The sequence below is a fragment of the Protopterus annectens genome, chromosome 3.part1, assembly GCF_019279795.1.
Source record: "Protopterus annectens isolate FY-2018-M chromosome 3.part1, PAN1.0, whole genome shotgun sequence".
Classification (NCBI taxonomy): Eukaryota; Metazoa; Chordata; order Ceratodontiformes; family Protopteridae; genus Protopterus; species Protopterus annectens.
The window spans coordinates 597176324-597195477 of NC_056732.1; positions in this window are offsets into that span (position 1 = coordinate 597176324).

Here is a 19154-nt window from a genome sequence, read left to right on the forward strand (position 1 = left end):
CTCACTCTTACCTAGCAGCCTGCTTACCTGACAGTCTTAGTGACCACTCCCCCACTTTTCAAATTCTGCACCACACAAACAGTTTCAAGCCCATCATCCACAGGCAAATACGGAACAAGTCCAACTTCAACCCAAACTCCTTCATCTCCTCCCTGCAAAAAGTAACTGGTCACCACTAAAGTACCTCAACCTAGATGAGGCTGTCCACTTCTTCAACAGTACCTTCCTCTCCATCCTAAACACCCATGCTCCTGTAAGAAATACCAAAGTCAGATCCAGGCATGCCCCATGGTTACAAAAGACCACCAGGACCCTAATGAAATCCAGAGATAAGGCCTGGGAGCTCTGGCGACTAACAAAATATAACTCAGATAGGCAATCATTCCTTGAACTGCACAATAAAGCCAAAAAGCATATAAAATTAGACAAATTGCTCTACTATAAATCCACCGTAAACTCTACCAACCACAACCCTAAACAATTCGGGTCCACTATTAACACTATCCTCCACCCAGTGAAGGTTGATACCCCCCCAGCCATCCATTCCCCTTCTCCTCCAGCAGTATTGCTGAATCCTTCAACAAACACTTCACTGAAACTATAACATCTCTAAACAAACAACACTTCCCTACAAAAGCCCCCCCAACTCCTAACCCTAAACCCCCCACTCCTCTTTTCTTCTTCACCTCAGTACCTACCTCCAACATAAAAAGACTATTGTCAAAACTTAAACCCACCAAACTCACAGCTGACAACCTCCCCTCTGAATACTTGAAAATTGCAGCTGATACACTAGCCTACCCAATTTCAATTCTAATCAACCATTCCATAACAGAAGGTTATGCTCCCTCGATATGAAAAATATCCCAAATCATTCCCCTCCACAAAGTCATCCCCTCCACCGACCTCTTCAGTTACCACCCCATTGCTATCCTCTCCCCTCTCTCTAAGATACTTGAAAAATGTGTCAGCACCCAGGTCTCCAAATACCTCCTAGCTAATAATCTCCTCTGCAAAACCCAACGTGGTTTCAGGCCATATCACAGCACTACTTCCACTCTGCTCTCCTTCACCAACACTATACTTCATCACAAAAACAATGGCCTCTTCTCTAATGTCGTATTTCTAGATCTCCCAAAGGCCTTTGACATGGTATCTCATGAGCTACTACTCTCTACTCTCCCCAACCTCTCCTTCTCACAATCAGCCTGCAGCTGGTTCCACAGCTATCTACATGGACTCCAGCAATCAGTAATCTGGAATGATAACCTATCACCTCGCCTCCCAGTTACTCATGGAGTTCCCCAAGGGTCTATTCTTGGCCCTCTGCTATTCTCACTTTTCAGTAACAACCTACATACTGCCACCACACAAGCATCTCTTATACAGTACACAGATGACTCTACTCTCATCTGCTCAGCCCCCACTGTACCAGAAATACAACAAATCCCACAGGAATCATTCTCTTCTGTAGAAAGCTGGCTATCCAATGCTCAGCTCCTACTCAACCCAAGTAAAACAAAACTTCTCCTGTTCCAACCTTCCAAACCCACCCAAAAGACCCCCCACTTCAACATTCTCGCCAAAGACAATACCATCATCACTCCATCAGAACACACAAAATTACTCGGTGTGGAAATCGACAACAAACTTAAATTTGACACCCACATATCTCTCATAATAAAAAAAGTTCACAAGAAACTTGGTGCATTATATCGAAGCTGCCAATTCCTAACCAAGGCGGCCAGAATCTCCATAGCCAATTCTCAGCTAATCTCCAACCTACTCAATGCATCCCCCATACTTACCAACCGTAGACAGACAGACCTACACAAGCTGGATGCTTGTTACAACAAAATTGCTAAATTTGCCACTGGAACCTCCTACCACAGCCATCATTGTATCTCCCTTAAAGAACTAAACTGGCTAGAATAACCACAACTCCTTCATTTTAATCAACTCACCCTCGCTCATAAACTTATTAACCACCCCCTTAACATCCCTTCCCTTCAAACCCTGTTCCAACCTTATCACTCCACTAGGCCCCTAAGATCAAGCAACAAAAATCAACTCACTGTTATCAAACCCAAAAACTCAGCAGGAGAAGCCATATTTTCATGTACCATATCTAAACTTTGGAACAATCTTCCACCTTCTATAACTACTCTACCTTCCATCAGCCTTTTGAAGACTGCACTCAAATTCCACTTAAATTTGCACTGGCTTTGTCCTTGTTCTAATCCCGACTAGCACCCCCACCCTTACCCCCCCCCACCTAGACTCTTAACCCAACTATACAACCACCACTACTAACCACAGTCAGAATTAGCTAGTTGTCTTTACAAACTTTAAAATCTTGTCTGACAACTTTGTTACTAATATTATAAACGACAAGAAACTATCTTAACTTGCAACATTTACTGTATATACTGTTGATAATCAATATCTTGTTGTTGTATTAAAGCCAACAACCTGTAATGTTGTTTACTATTGCTGCAACTTTGTATCTCTATTTATCATGTACATGATGTGGAGCTTTTCTCCACGGGCATCCGCTGAAAAAGCACCTGCATCCAGTCGGAATTTCCCGGTAAACAAATGAAAATAAATAAAATAAATAAATGTGTCCAGAGAACTATAAAGAAGTAGGTAAATAACTGGAGAGGAGAACATTTTATCAATAAAGGTTGCAGTAAACTGATACAGAATGAATTTCATTAAATGTTTAAACATACAGTATATAACTGTCTCACATTTTTTTGTGGGTTAAACTATTTGCCATTTATTGCACAATCAATTATTTTCACTTATGTTTTATTCTTACTCAAATGCTTCAATTAAAAAGAACAACATTAAAATATTCTTGTAGATGGTCTTTGCATGCAGCTATTTATAATACCTTTTGATTAAAATAGCTAGGATTTATTTAGTACACATTCTTTCTTTTCACTTTGTCATCAACCAGTTGCAATGGTCAGCCTATAGTCAAAAAGGACTGAGATTGCCATACTTAAGAATTATTCAAAGAGATGGTTATACATTGTTGTCAGTATGATTAATATGAAAATAAGTCCTTTAATGAGCCTTACAGAAAAACATTTCCTTGGATTTAAACACACTCACCACATGAGGTAGGCAATTGTGTACGATGAGAGGCCATGAGCAAGATATGTGCAACAGATAGATGCACAAAGTGTGAAAAAAGAAGGTCAAACAACATAGCTGCTCACAGTATATGCAAATGGCAGTATGATGACATAGTAATGAGTGACAGTATTTAAAATGATCATAAACAAGTATGCAAATGAGTGAAAACAAGATGGTAGAGTGATTTGCAGACTTACAAAGTCCACCGTGGAGCGGCCTTAGGTCAACTGGTGCCCTAGGCAAAAGGTCTCCATGGCGCCCCCCACCACACCACCCAGTGCCCCCATCCTGGTCTACCTACACCAAATAAATAGTGGAAAAGTGCCCCTGCCATAATGGCGCCCTAGGCGGCCGCCTAGTTGGCCTATGCCTAAGGCCGGCTCTGTGTGATACATTAACACCAGTTACATTGACCACAGTGAAATCCCATTGTACATGCAACAGAGTGGTGGAATTTTGTTAGGAGTTGCTACAGCTTTAGCAAACAGTTATATGTAACAAGATATTATTACCACTTGCAGCCACAGTGATGGGTATTGTTACCATTACAGGCACCTTATCATTTGGCCTTGTTTAACATTTTAGACCTTCATGTCACCAGCATTGTAGACTGGTATTATGTGGATAGGGTCACTACACATGAGCTGGTGGATATAAATTGGCAAGTCAATGCCAGAAATAAAAACATCCATGCCTGAGAAAAAGTTAACTTGGTTATTGAATCCTTAAGAGGCAACATAAAGTTAATACGAAGTTAAGTGCTTTCATCCACTGAACCACAAGACTTCAGGTTCTGATGAAGTCCTATGATTCAATGGACGAAAGCACTAAACTTCGTGTTGCCTCTTAAGAATTCAATAAACAAGTTCACTTTTCCTTGGGCATGGATATTTATATTTCTGGGATTGACATAGCTGTACCTTGGTTTTGTGGTTACTAGTCTGGTGTTTCCGAGGTTACTCTGTTGACTTGGTTTGGACATGTACTGGCCTCACACGCAGTCTTGTGAAAGGCATAAATTACCATTCATAATGTTATAAAGTATGTATGGTCTTATGAATACTAACTACAGGGACCTTTCAGTGAACAATGGGAGACACAGTATGGGTATATTAGACATCAGTCAATATTCAGTTATCAGTTACCTGATGTCATGCTGCAGCATATGCATGACTGCATGTGGTTTCCACATACCACAGAGAAGAGAACTGACACCTTCTTGGACGTTTATGATATAGCCCATTTCCCTGAACAACTGGGGGCCATAGACTGCACACACATTGAAATAAAGGCCACATCAAGTTAGCTGGAAATAAGGTATCTGAACAGTAAATGTTATCACTATATCAATTGCCATGTAGCCAGTAATGTACAAGGCATCATCTATAATGTGCACACAGGCCATCCAAGCAGTTACTATTTCTTCAGTAGATGTGTGAAGTTTATCAGTGATTTGATAGAGGCGTTCTTCATTGGGGACATCTTGCTGATGATGCTTGATATGCCCTGGAGCATTTGATGATAACATGTATCAGAAAAACATAGATGGTTGCAGACTATGGATAAAACGATGCCCTATCACAAACCAAGATCATTGACATGCTTGTGTATGTATTAGGCTGTTCAAGGCACACTTTCACTGTATGGATGTATCTGGTAGTGCCCTGTAGTACAATCCCAGCACATGTGCAATGTTACACAGCTTTAAACAGAGAACACAGTTGCAGCAGGGAGACCACACACAGGATGGATGTCTCAAAGTGCACCAGATTGAGGCAGATGAGCAATCAGTGGAAGAGCAGGGAGCAAGGAGCAATGGATGACCATGCTGGAAGTGGGCAAAGTATGCTGTGACATTAGTAAACAGACAGCAGCTGGCACATAGCTCTGGCCCTTAGTAACATATAATATAATATACATATATATATATATATATATATATATATATATATATATATATATATATATATATATATAAAATGTACATAACACTGAAATGTGATGCATGCAAACACTCAACCAAACTTTGCCTATCCATAAACAGAATGTTGATTTTGGGCATCAGACATAGGCAATTGACGTAACAAAGTACAAAGGGCACACACAGGTGGGGAAGAAAACATGAAGGTGCAATGCATTCAACGTGGAATTTTGTGAGTGCTCTAGCGACTGACAATATCAATGGGCATGCCTGATGTGAGTTGGGAGTGGAGGAGTCTACCATAAAATACTTTGGAAAGGGTCACTGCCCCTGAGTGTGCATGTGTGTGTGTGTGTGTGTGTGTGTGTGTGTGTGTGTGTGTGTGTGTGTGTGTGTGTGTGTGTGTGTGTGTGTGTGTGTGTGTGTGTGTGTGTGTGTGTGTGTGTGTGTGTGTGTGTGTGTGTGTGTGTGTGTGTGTGTGTGTGTGTGTGTGTGTGAGTGAGTGTGTTGAAATGGAGACTGTACTTTTGTGAGTATCTGTAGGTATGCTTGGTCATGATCTAAAGCTTCAGCAAATTGCGCAGCACTGTAGTTTAGTCATAAGGGCAGGTCCATGACACCCATGGGAGATATTCTGTTATTTTGAGCAAGTCCCCATCAATAGAAACTGCCTCTCCTAGGAACTATACAGGTAGCAACATGTGTCTTGTCCAAGAGTTGGAGAGCAGCATAACTTTAAGTGCTGATGACTACCAAGTGCAACACAGACATGAGCACAATGACCTCAGCGACAACCTCTCCTACCCTATACACTTCTACTTTCAAAGCTGTTGCGAAAGTGGTGGCAACATATGACTATGACATAAGCCAATCATATCTGTGTCAGGTACCTTCACTGGAACCAGAGGTGGAATGGCATTGTGACACATGCTTTTCATGCATCCCCAAAACATGCAGAGCATTGTGTTGTGCTAGTAGATGATGGAATATGTCTATATATACAGGATGCTGACTCCCTTAGGTCATCACATATATCTTGCAGCATATGTGCTATCATCATCATCATATTCATCATTATCAACCTATTTCCCATTTTCTACATGAGGTCATTCTCAATTTTCTCCAGCTTTCTTGATTCAGTGCTACTCTTCTACCTTCATGGATAGTCATGCCTGCCACAGGTCTTCTCTCATTAAATCCATTCATCTTTTTGCTGGATGTGTGTGATTCCTCTTGCTTTTTTTCTGCCTTTCCCAAATCTTCTTCATTAGAACGTCTTCTGATTTTCTGAATGTGTATCCAAACCATCATAATCTGTTCTCTTTTATGTTATCTCCAATTGGAGCTACTTTGTCTTTTTCTCTGATGTCCTCATTTCTTCATCTGCCCCACAGACGCAGCCCGCGTACATCCTGCCACTCATCTGAGGCACTTCGTTTGCATCATCTTTGTGTCTTCACTGCATAAGATTCTGTACTATACTAATCACATTACTGTTTCGTACACCTTAATGTTCACCTTCTTTGACTTTCTTCTCCTGCACACTACCCCTGACAATCTGTGCCATTTGACTCCAACCCCACTGGTTCTTGCTTTGACCTTTTTGTTTGGCTTCCCTTCTCCTCAACCAATCCTTCAGGTACTTGAGGCTGTTAACCTGTTCCAGTATGTTCCATTCTATCTCAGTTTTTAGGTTATTCTTATTTAGCCCATTTGCTCCTATGGCAAATGCCTTGTCTGTATTCAGTTTCATCCTGTGTGCCTTCAGTTTTGAATTTCATTCCCCCCATCAGTTGCAGAAGTTCTTATTTAGAGACTACTTGTAATGTCCCATTGTCTGCCTTCTGCACCTCTCTGACCTTTTTGCTAATGTAGTATATAAAGAAAGTCTGCCACTCAGATAAAGCTATATTAGCAAACAAAACTAAAACAACAAAAATGTGTAAAACAGCACTATGACACTCAAAAAGTAACAAAAAGATGCTTTATTTCATGTAACTACTAAAAACAAACTTTCACCTTTCATGTTTCTTCAGTCAAATAATCAGAACATCAGGTAAAACTAACTATATAGTTAAAATTAGGTCATGTGATGTTAAAAAAATTAAGAGAATCTAACTAAGCAATAAAATACCCAACAATTGTTCAATCTCCAACAATCAATTAAAAATGTAAAAATGTCAAAACATATAAAAATATAATTTACATTAAGTTACATTAAACTCTATTGCATTTTTCTTTCAAAACAGGTTTTATAGTAACAGTGTTACTAAGACCAGGGGGGTTGGTGCATTTTAAAGTGTAATATCCATTTGCTTTCTAAAACTTCTATATGATTACTGCAGTCACCCTCTCTTATATTTTCATGCACTTTTTGTAAGATAACAAAATCTAAATTCATGAGAATTGTTTGTATTATTGTGACGATATAGTGCATTAGTGTCTGCCTCTCTTCGTATATCCAAGAGATACTCAAATATTCTTTCCTTTAATTTTCTATTTATTTTTCCTATTTAAAATGGCTCATCACATTGTGTGCATTGAGACATATATACAATATTCTTGTTGTTATATGTCCCATGGGTTCTAATGGGGAGTGGTTTATGTAGCAAAGGCTGTTCAAATGACAATTCAGTTTATATATATATATATATATATATATATATATATATATATATATATATATATATATTGACATTTGCTACATTTTTGTGCTTCTGTCTTCTTAACTAATGTTTTACTAACATCTTTCCTGTTCTTTACAACATAATAGTTTTTTTGTCCAAACATTAGATTATCTACTGTACTATCTTTAAAAGCAGGGATGTAATTCGACATAAAAATGTTTCTTGATAACGTCCCGTATTTTGTAGGTATTAGCATCATATGGGAGAATGCATCTAAACATTATTTTATTCTCATTTTTATTTATTTTCTTTGCTGTGTTAGAAATATATATATCTGGAAAAATTGGATAAAGATGCTCCTCACTATCTTTCAGCACCTGTGTTGTTATTCTTCTAGCATCTGTTTCTCTACAGCCTCTATTGATATGCATGGTTTCCACCAAATCTCACCAAAGCCCAGTGGTCTCATGTCTGCTACAACTCAGTCCAAACCAATGTTAAACTACACTCATGGCTGTATGTCTGTTCACGTGCAGCAAACATATTTGTGTGATGTAATACCTTTAACTGCTGCATGTCACGGTATTACACCTTCCACTTTTCACCAGTAGTGCTTCAGTCCTGAACAACACTTATCTTCTTTAGGGTGGCTCTATGCACTTGCTGCGGCTTATAATATATACATTTGGGCCTCTTGATGTGATGTTTATGCAAATAAGGGCTCAGCTCACAAATGTTTCTGAATATCTCATTCTGCTTGTTGTGAATGAAAACCCGTGTATAGGCATACATGGGATAGTGTAACTCTCTAATCACCTGTGAGGTGTATTGAACACATGTAGGCATCTAAACATAAGAAAAGGTTTACTATATGTCATGTTATAAACAATCTGACTGCAGAGACACTAAAAAGCACCGCTGATATTATAGTTTAACAATATGGCCCAAAGAGCAACAGTAAACACCATATGCATACCAGTCCCATTTTCCACGTAGACAAAATGACACAGCTGGTTTTGCACCCTTCCACACTCCAAACTGCCACATTGCCTGGTGTTGCATGGCAAATAATGCAACAATAATCAGGCATGACAGCAAGATGCCAGCTATGATTCTCTGGTATAAAACCTACAGTTTGGCCTGGTCTTCCTGTGGCAACTGTTTCATGCAGGGTGCCGTGAGCTTTCTAACGACACCAAGATCTTCCTTTATGTCCTGCAGAGAGACCACTGGGAGTGCCTGCTTGGAGACTTTTATGGGGGCCCTCAGCATAAGATGGATGCCTGGCACTGTCTTGCCAGAGCAGTTACTGATGCCACAGGCATTCCTCAGACTGACGCACAATGCAACCACCACTATAGTAACCTGCAGGGGCACCATCCACACCTTTTTAGTTAATGAAAAAAAGAGGTTAGAGTGAGATTACCTAAAATGTATTGTAATTATGCTGCAAAGATTTTTTAATACATTTTTTTCCTGTCTTACTAGTGTAGACAGTAAAGTAATTATTTTTCTTGTTTAATCCACAGCCCACAAGGCTATTACAGAGAATAATTTCTATTACTAGAGGAGATTGCAATACCTTTTCAGGCACAGGGGTGAATACATTTGCTGTTTTATTGTATACCTAAAGCTACAATTATCCTTTCTTCAATAGCATTTTAGAAATGTGATAATGGCACAGCAACATATACAGATCAGACAAGTCACTTATGAAGAGGGTTGCCATCCTCACTGCTGTTGATGGCCTGCCATGTGCTGTAGTCAATGCATGTGGGTGAAGTAGTCACTTAATATGTTTCATTTTAGTTTCTGGGATTGTGTCTTTGCTAGTATATCTAAGGTATCTCACATGGTTCATGGTACAAGGAAGGTTTACCCATGTAGTCATATTAATGTAGGTCATCAAAAGTACAGCACACAGAGCTCACAGGGCAATCATAGGAACTGCAGTCAGTATACACTTCCTAATAAATCCTGCTTAGCATACATAGTAAGCACCTATCAGAATATATCCCTAAGTTGCTACTGTTCATCTGTGTATCGGATTTATCTATTTTTATAGTAACATTGTTGGTGAAGTTGCAGTAACATACTGTCACAATAATACTTCATTTCTTTTAAGTCTATATTCCTCCCCTTCCTCTTTTTTGCTATTCTTTATTTTGAATATATTTATTTTATTTATTATGTTCTTTCTCTCCATTTATTTTGCATTTCTATGCAGGAACTGTCATGACAGTGTCTGTGGTTCCACTGTGGACCAATGATGCCTGAGGACACACACCTCCTGGGACACCTGGACCTGTGCCTGGTAAGGTCTCCTCCCCATTTCCTTCTACAGCAGAGGCTGATAGGCCCTCCTCCCATGCCCCTGGTGGTTGGGGAGCTGGTGGACTGACATGCTGATGCCTGCATGAGCTACCTGAAAGACTCATTCTGCAGCTTCCAAAGTCACACTCTTCCCTGCCACTTGCATATTCATCTGAACTTGGACACAGAAGTGACATTGAACAAGGCTGCATTTTGATTCCCACTGGGTATGGTGTGGCAGGGCTATAATGGGAAACATACTCACCCTATCCCATATTCTGGTGTTTCCTCCCCTTTAGTGCCTTTGCCTTTCTTTGTGTATACTCCACTCACCCCCATCACCATTGTCTTCCCTTTGTTTTCTGTCTATAGCTCTTTTTTCATCCACCTCCCTTAGTTCGTCAGCACCTCCCCTGTCAGTCTTGTCTGTGTTATGTGTTTGTGCATTTGCTCCTGCTAACAACCCTTACCCTCTTACCATTCCTTCACCTTCTCTTACATATTTCTGCACCTGACTTTCTTTGCATAAAATAAAAGAGCACCGATACCATAACAAAATATTTTCTCTCCTTCCTCCCCCACAACCACCTCTTTCATTACATTCCCTCTTCTTGTAGGGACATGTTGTAGGGATAGGTATATGTCTCAAGGACTTCTCCTTCTCCAGAACAAGTTTCACAGCTATGTATAGGAAAGCTCTTCTCTTCAAGAAAAACAATGACCAGTCAATGAGAAATTGGAAATACACCCCCTGTGTAGCAGCCATGTCCCTAATGGACCAAGGCAGCCTGTAAATCTTATTTTAGTTTACATATACCCCTTAAAATAGCCTCCAAGATTAATAACCTTGAGGAATGCAATTGGGAAGCTTGGTTAGACTTATAAAGGCCCCAGTGGTCGTTACCCGAATATACACCTATGAACCTATAAGTCTAGTACTAATGCATTAATTACATTATTGCATTAGAATATAAATGATGCAAATAATTCCAGAATTCCTTCAGCAAATAATAAGTATTTGATGAAAACCTTTCTTTACAGCTACAAAGAACTAAACTGCTAATTAAACACATAAACTGCACACAAAGTTTCTTATACACTAGGGACTATAAACAGGAAAATCCAGTTTTTGCTAAAACTCATTTTTATGCCCCAACCTTAAGCATGAACCTAGTGATTAAAAAAGAATAAGATCTCCCAAAACCTTACACCTGTGCACACTGCACAGTTAATAAACGTTTTGCATTATTTTCGGCTGTTGCTGCCTTAAACATTTAAAGAACAACCTTTCTAAGTTTTGTACAAATCTTGGTTAAAGCATTATGTTTGCCAGCTGTAGACATGTTATAATGTTTTTGAGATTTGCTCATAACAAAATAAGAATTTAATCTAAGTATAAAGTATATGCCTGGCTACACCCTCGCACATTGGGATATTTGGTGTGGTTTTGCAAACTAGCTGTCTAGACTCTATAGATTTTCTTTGTGAAACATTGTGATTTCTGGGATCTCATAAATGAATCATTCATAACATCTATACATAAAGAGTCAGTAACAACAGCAAGCTGCATGAGTTGTAAAAAAGGTCTGGCAACACCCAATAAATAGTAGCTAATCAAGCTAATGAGATTGCTTGCTTTAGTTTGGCTACAGTAAGAGATTAAACAGATGCATCATAAATTGTACCAAATGCAGTGCTCTCACAAGCCTGAAAGTACAATAGAATGAAAAGACATGACTAAACACTTGTGCAATTTCCCACAGCTTTCCTACTGTAACAGGAAAATGCTACTGTGCAAAACTCTTCAGTGGTACTGTATTCTGATCTTTTAAACTGATCTAGCCAGAAATTATCGGAGCCCAGCCTTGAACCGGTGCTGGTCCACTGTGATTATCAAGCTTCTAAAAGAGACTGAATAAGCATTCAGGCAGTGACACATTTAACAGTGTTTGTAAGTGTATGCTGCGTGCAGACTGTTTTATCTTGCCTTCTTCCCCCAGTCTGCTGCTTGCATACTCTTGACCCCCACTGGTCATCTAGGATAAACATGACTGCTGAGTATCACTGATCAGTGAAAGAAATATATATATATCTATATATATATATATATATATATATATATATGTGTGTGTGTGTGTGTGTGTGTGTGTGGATTCACTTGAGAATCTCGAAAAACTGAAATACCGAATTTCAGTTTTCCAAAATTCAAATCCCGAAACCCTACAAGCCCAAAACACCACAAGCACAAAACGTAAAATCCCGAACATACACTACAAACACAGCACACACATACACATACACACACTCACCCCCACAATCAAACATACAATCCTAAAATACAATTAAGCAGGGGGGCAAGCCCCCCAGCACATCCCCATGTGGGGGGCTGCACCCCCCACACCCCCCTACTTATATATTCTAACTCCAAGACCTCACAATCACACACACAAAGGTAACTCACACCCACACATTTCACAGCCCCTTGCACACACACATCACAACCACAACATACACTAACATACACTACAGCCCATAACCTACACACTCATACAGACTTACCTGCACTTGCATCCATTCATACACCGCAACACCAGAAGCTCCGAACTTCAGGATTTTGAATTTCGCACTTCTGGTGTTTCGCGATTTCAAGCTTTCAGGCTTAGAATTTCAGAAAACTGAAATTCGGTATTTCAGTTTTTCGAGATTCTAAAGGGAACCCATATATATATATATATATATATATATATATATATATATATATATATATATATATATATATATATATATATATATATATATATATATATAGTGTGTGTGTGTGTATGTGTGTGTATAAATGTACATGTGTGTGTGTGTGTGTGTGTGTGTGTGTGTGTGTGTGTGTGTGTGTGTGTGTGTGTGTGTGTGTGTGTGTGTGTGTGTGTGTGTGTGTCTCTGCATGCATGGGAGTGACAAATAAATGAAATTCTGAATTTTACTATCTCATGCCTTCAAATTTTCTTTGCTCTTGACTGCTTTTGTGAAACAGTAAATTCATTTAACACAAGAAATGGAGAAAAGAAATAGTTCATATGAAAGGATACACTAATATCCTTCTAAGGGATCCCGTTTTCCTAACTTTTGCACTGCATAAAGCAGATAATAATTATTTCATGTACAACCCAGTAAAGTTTAACATGCAATCAGTTACATGAGACTTGATTGTATCTCACTCCTTCCTACAATTAACTGAAGCAAGGATTTGGAGTGCCCATGATATGTGATGACAAAGTTAATAGCCACAATTACTAACATTCATTTTCTGCCACAGATACAGTTACAAAGTTTCATAAAATTCTTAATATTTTTAAAGATACTCTTTGAGCTTCTAGAATTATGCAGTGTCGTGAACATAAAGCTGAGCCTGCACATGTGCAGAAATGACTGGCTGGAGAATACACATCATCTTAATAAGCAGCAGATCACAAAGCAGACCACAAAAGCAGTATAACTGAACATGCCTAAAGGCAAAAAGCCCACACAACCTGTACCTCTGACAAAAATAGTAAACTGTGAGTCAGCTGCGGTGGGTCGTGCAACACAGATTTAATGCAAGAAAATGAATGACTTGTTTTTTAAGGTAGCAAAGTAAAAAATACAACTTTTATTTTCTAATTCAATGTATTATGTTTTTAGTAGTTCCTGCCCCAGATTACTGAATATCGGTGGAATGTCTGTCTCCCAAGTCCATACATCTCACTGCCTTCTTCTTCTAAGACGACTATGAGCACTCTGACAAGTTGTTAGAATTCTGCACTTATGCCCGTGACTCAAATTTATTTTCGTTTGTTTATTTATTTGATTTAGCCTTTATTAACCAGGTTAGTTCCACTAGGTTAGGGGCCCCTTTTCAGGGGACACCCCGATGGGGAGAGAAATTTGCCATTTTCCCCCAGTCATTTTATACTGACAGTAAAACATTATCAGTTTAGGACCTCAAATCTGAAATTTAATAACCCAGCCAGAACACTTGTTATACAACATTTTTCATTGTTACCTCACTGAAATGGTACATATAAATCAAACTTAGCATTTCAGGTACACAGGTATAACCCAATAAAGACTTTTAGCTTCAAGTAAATCCTCCAACATCTACCTGTAATACCTCCTTCATATTTTATTCAGCTTCTGTATAGTGAACCGTGTTTATTTTAGCTCCTTAGTTGCTATTTGTTAACCAGGTAAGTGGGCTGGTCAGAAGATCCTTTTCAGTCACAAATATGGCTAAGATAAGCAACCTTTTACAAGACACAAAAAAGAAATATTGAATGCATTGACATTCAGAGTACACATACATAGTAAGTTATGATGTAAAGCTGTAGTTTCATTTTTAAGCGATTAGTATACCTGATAAATATAGTATATAGCACACATTACATCTGGTGCTTCATGGTTTGCTTTACATTTCATGCTTGTGGAAATATTTGGCTTTATCTGTCAAACATGTTACTTTTTTTTGGGGGGGGGGGCACATGCATCTGAAATCATTTTACGTGGTTTAATTTTTTTAAGTCATTTAGATTTTTTGATGATCTAATGTTACTTGAAAGTTGATTGCAGGTGGCTGGGCCTAATCTGGAGAAGTTTTTTTTTCCTGTTTGGGTTTTAAATTTTGGACAGGCAATATACCATGTGCCTTTCTTGGAATCCCTTAGTGAATACACATATTTTTTAATGGGAGTTTTCCTCCCCTCCAGTAGAGCTCTTTTGAGTGTGCACCTTTAACTCCTAGTGGGCGTGGCTTCAGCATTTAAAGATTGAAGTTATCACCTTACATTTTTAACAAATACCCATTGACAGAAGTCATATATCAATACAATTGTGTTTGCTATCATGTATGTTTCAAGATAAAATTTTCCGATACTTAGTATGTAACATGATTTTGGAATTATTAATGCAAATATGAACAGGCAATATTTGACGCCTAGAGGAGCAGTAGGGTGTAACTGCAGAAATGCCTGGAGATGTCACTCGGCTGTAATGAGTTAAATGTGGATAGTAAATGAATTTGTTAATTTTAAATAAATGTGTCCTAAACAGATAGGGTTCTCTGTTTGTGACTGGAAGTCAGCTTAGTCCACTAATAAGGTTGCAATGATGGGTACAAAGGTTTGTTAGGAGGATAAAGCTGAAGATTGTTTCAATTGTCTGCAGGATCTATGTAACACAACATAAGTGAAGGGCTAGCAAAGGTAAATAATACTCTGTTTTTGACAGACATATATTTTTGCTATGGCTTTTCTAGAAAGAAAGAATAACAAATGGAAGCGTTTTTAAAATAGTTTAAGTTATTTTTTTACTTTTTGCATAAATTGTCAATGTATTTTGTGAATATTAGAATAGGGTCAAGAGTACTTCCCAAATATTTGAATTCAGTGAAGTCCTGGATTGGATTACCTTGGGTATCAATGTAGGGTTGCTAGTTTATGAGGCAAACCAAATAACATCAAGCTGGTATTGGCTGACCATTTACATTAATCTGAAAAACTTTTTCTGTGTCAGATTTTGAAAAGTTTTATTAGTTTTAGATGGAGTCAGACATCATTGGCATACAGTAAAACATCAAATGAGGATAGTTTGTTGGTAAGGTCATTTATGAAAACGGGGAAAAAAAGGAGACACTCAAGGACCGAGCCTTGGAGAATGTCTGTGTGGTGAACACACTGAATGTCTTATTTGCCAACAAGTTTTAAACCATTATATTGTATTTTTTACAAAGATTAACTTTTTAAGTTTCGTCAGTTGTAGATTGTAGTGAACTGTTTTGAATGCCAATGTCAAATGTATAAATAGACCTAGTGTTATGTGCCTGTCCTTCATATTGGATAAATGAACTTAGCAGCAGAGAACAGGGTTGTACTGGTGTGGAAGGTCCATAAATTCATAGGTTCATACCAGGTTACTAGGCTATTGGCATAGGGTCTTTATAAGCCTATCCATGTTATACCCTTGTTCCCTTGTTAACCAATTTGTATGGTCTATATTTTTTTAGTGTAAGTCTATGATCAGCACCAACTGCCCTTATGCAAGAGGGACATAGGTGACACCCCCAGGGTAAACTTATTGTCTCCCATCCAGGTGTCTAAGTTATACTTAAATAGGGTCATTGAGGAGCTCTTTTTTACATGAATTGGAAGTTTGTTCTAGAGGAGTGGCAATCTCTGGGAGACCTATCTGTCTCTCCAGTATGGCCTGTTAAAGTCACAGGCTAAGTTAAGATGCCTAGAATGAGTGAACCTTGTCCCATTTGACTTGAGTATGTGCAGAATTTCCATTAGGGCAGGGTCTGAAACTGCTCTGTAGACCAGGCACAAGTCTCCACTCAGTAGCCTATAAGATATAGGGTACTGTGACAGGCCGTCAGTCTGTCCCTGTAGGTCATGTGTTGTAGGCCCTGAATTTTCTTGGTGAGAAACCTTTTAAATCTCTAGCTGCTGCAGGTGTCTGGTGAGGTACATACAGAAGTGGAGCATTGTACTCTATTAGTGGTCTGATGAGGGATGAGTGCAGGGGAGTTATAACATCCTTACCTCTGGATGTGATGCCTTAGTTATGAGATGTGCAACATAGAAGGCCTTCCTTACCACTGTGGAAACATGGTGCTTGATTTTAAGGCTGCTATCAACCTGTGTTCCCAAATCTCTCACCACAAGCTTTGAGCTAAGGGGGGGTGCAGTTTAATATTGTAATTTGCAGGGACTTCCCCATTGCAGAAAGGGATTATAATGCAATTTTTTTTTGCATTTAGTTTAAGCCTGTGACTTTGGCACCAATCAGTTGTCTGTGTAAGCCCTTTTTGTAGTATTTCAGCATCATTGGGGGACTCAGTGACTGCACCCAGTTTGCAGTCATCGGCAAAGTTGGTAAGCCACAGGCAATCTATTTTCACCTGGACTTCTAAGAAATAGATTCCAAATAGTATGGGGCCCATTACAGATCCTTGTAGAAAAACACTGGTAACTGGTCTGCTGGTAGAGGTGGAATCCCCAGCTTGACTGTATGGATATGGGGTAATTCCCACCTGGGTGAGTTTCTCAATGATGCCTGAGTGGGTGATTGTGTCAAAAGCCTTGGCTAATTCAAGATAGGTTGTATGTACTGTTTTGCCTTCATCCAGGGCTTTGATGACATTCTTGAAGAAGTCCTCCATGTTTAATAGGCACAATCCACCCTTAATGGAGCCAAATTGGGTTGGTTCAAGAGTCTGACAGTCATCTATGTCTTTGTTGAAAAGGTCTATAATGATTCTCTCCATGAGCTAGTAGATAAGGCTGGTTATACTTCTAGGTCTATAGTTCCTAGTGATGGTTGATGGATCCTCTTTATTCAAGGGAATTACTCCTGCTGTGTTCTCCTCAACAGGGTCAAAGCCAGTACTTAGACTGTGTTTGAAGAGAGTTCCAAGTGCTTATGCTAGGTCCTGTTTTAGACCATTTAATAGGCAGCCTGGGATGCTATCCAGTCCCATAAAGGCTTTGTTTTTGGTCATGTAAAGTGTGGTTATGACCTGCTCTTTGGAGATACTAGGTAGACAACTGGTTAGGTATGCTTTGGGGTATGTCTGGTAGGGACGGGGGAGTGATGTTTGCATCAAATCTGTCTGCTAGCAGGTTGGCAATTTCAGTATGAGTGTCACCATTAACTACTAATTCAGCACAAAGCTGGACCTTCCCTTTTAAATTTCTGTCATAGTTAAAGAATGCCTTGTAATTATCTTTAGCTAGGGATGCTAGTTTAGCTTTGTAATTGGCTTTAGAGGACTTTCCAAGATATTTAATTTGCTTGTTCAAGCTGTGGAGGGTGTCCTTCCTCTGCTGAGTCAGTTCTTTCTTGTTCTTAGATATTAGTTTCTTCCTCTTGCTATATAACTTATTTATGCTTGATGTCCACCAGGGTGGCTTGTTTTTTTATGAGGACCTTGTTTTGATCCTTTCAGGTACAGTTGAGTCTATACATTTCTATAGGTGTTTATACAGCACATTTCTGTTCACCTCTGTGTAGAAGTCATTGTTGACAGTGATAGCAAGGAGTTTGAACCTATTTATGCCATTTTTTAGGAAGCTATAGTTTGCTGGAGAGAAATTGTTCATCCTTTTTGCTCTTTATGGGGGTCAGGTATGATCATTGCTTCTAACGAGACTGTTTTATGATCACACCTTACCATAGAGGGGAACACACACCAGGTGTAGTGCAGAGACCCCCTATGTTGGTGAATACTGAGTCTAGGTCATTCTGGTCCCTTGTGGGGGTGCATGCTATCTGTTCCAGTGCATTTTCATTAACACATGCCAGGAACTTTAGGGCAAGCTTGTTTGCACTCATATATGACTCCCAATTGATGAAAGAGTAGTTGAAATCATTCATGACCAAGGTGTTTGGCTGTATAGGGAGTGACTCGAGTAGGTCCAAGTAGGTAGAGTGGTTCTTGTGGTTCATGGTGAGGGACCTATAACTAGCAATGCTATGGAAGGGAGGGTTTAAATACAGTTAGTTGGACTTGGATTAACTCTGGGTAGCGGTAGTGTTTCACCAGTCTTGAAGTGCATTTGTCTTTATGAAGATGGATACACCTCCGTCTTTGGTTCTTTCACACTTGTTTTGAGGTCTGAATGTGTGGAAGGCATTGTAGCCTTGCATGGCTGGGGTGATCTCTGAGGCCTTGAACCATTTCTCTGTGACTGCACAGACATTGGCATCTTCCAAAGTAAGGAGTGCTTCCAGTGAGTGCAGTTTCCAATTTAGACTCCTATCATTAAGCAGCATAACCTTGATAACGATCAATATGTGTGTATACACCTTTAAGAAGCTATCCAAGGGCTTTCACTAGAGTATAAATACTGAGTTTGCGTGAGCCTGACTGCCATTTTGTAGTTAGCTGTTGAGATGTGAACATGTATGTATGTAAGCTCAGTTTGTTGGTTACTTCATATTTAAAGATGCTGCTATCCATCCTGATGTGTTTGTATATAGTAAAGCATCTAAACGAAACCCCAAGCCTTCTTATTGTTGTATTAGAGACAAACGACTGACATGGTATTAGAAGCGGCATATCTAAAAGGACATAGTGCCAGAGCCGACATGTCTAAAAGGGCCTGAAGTCAGAAACG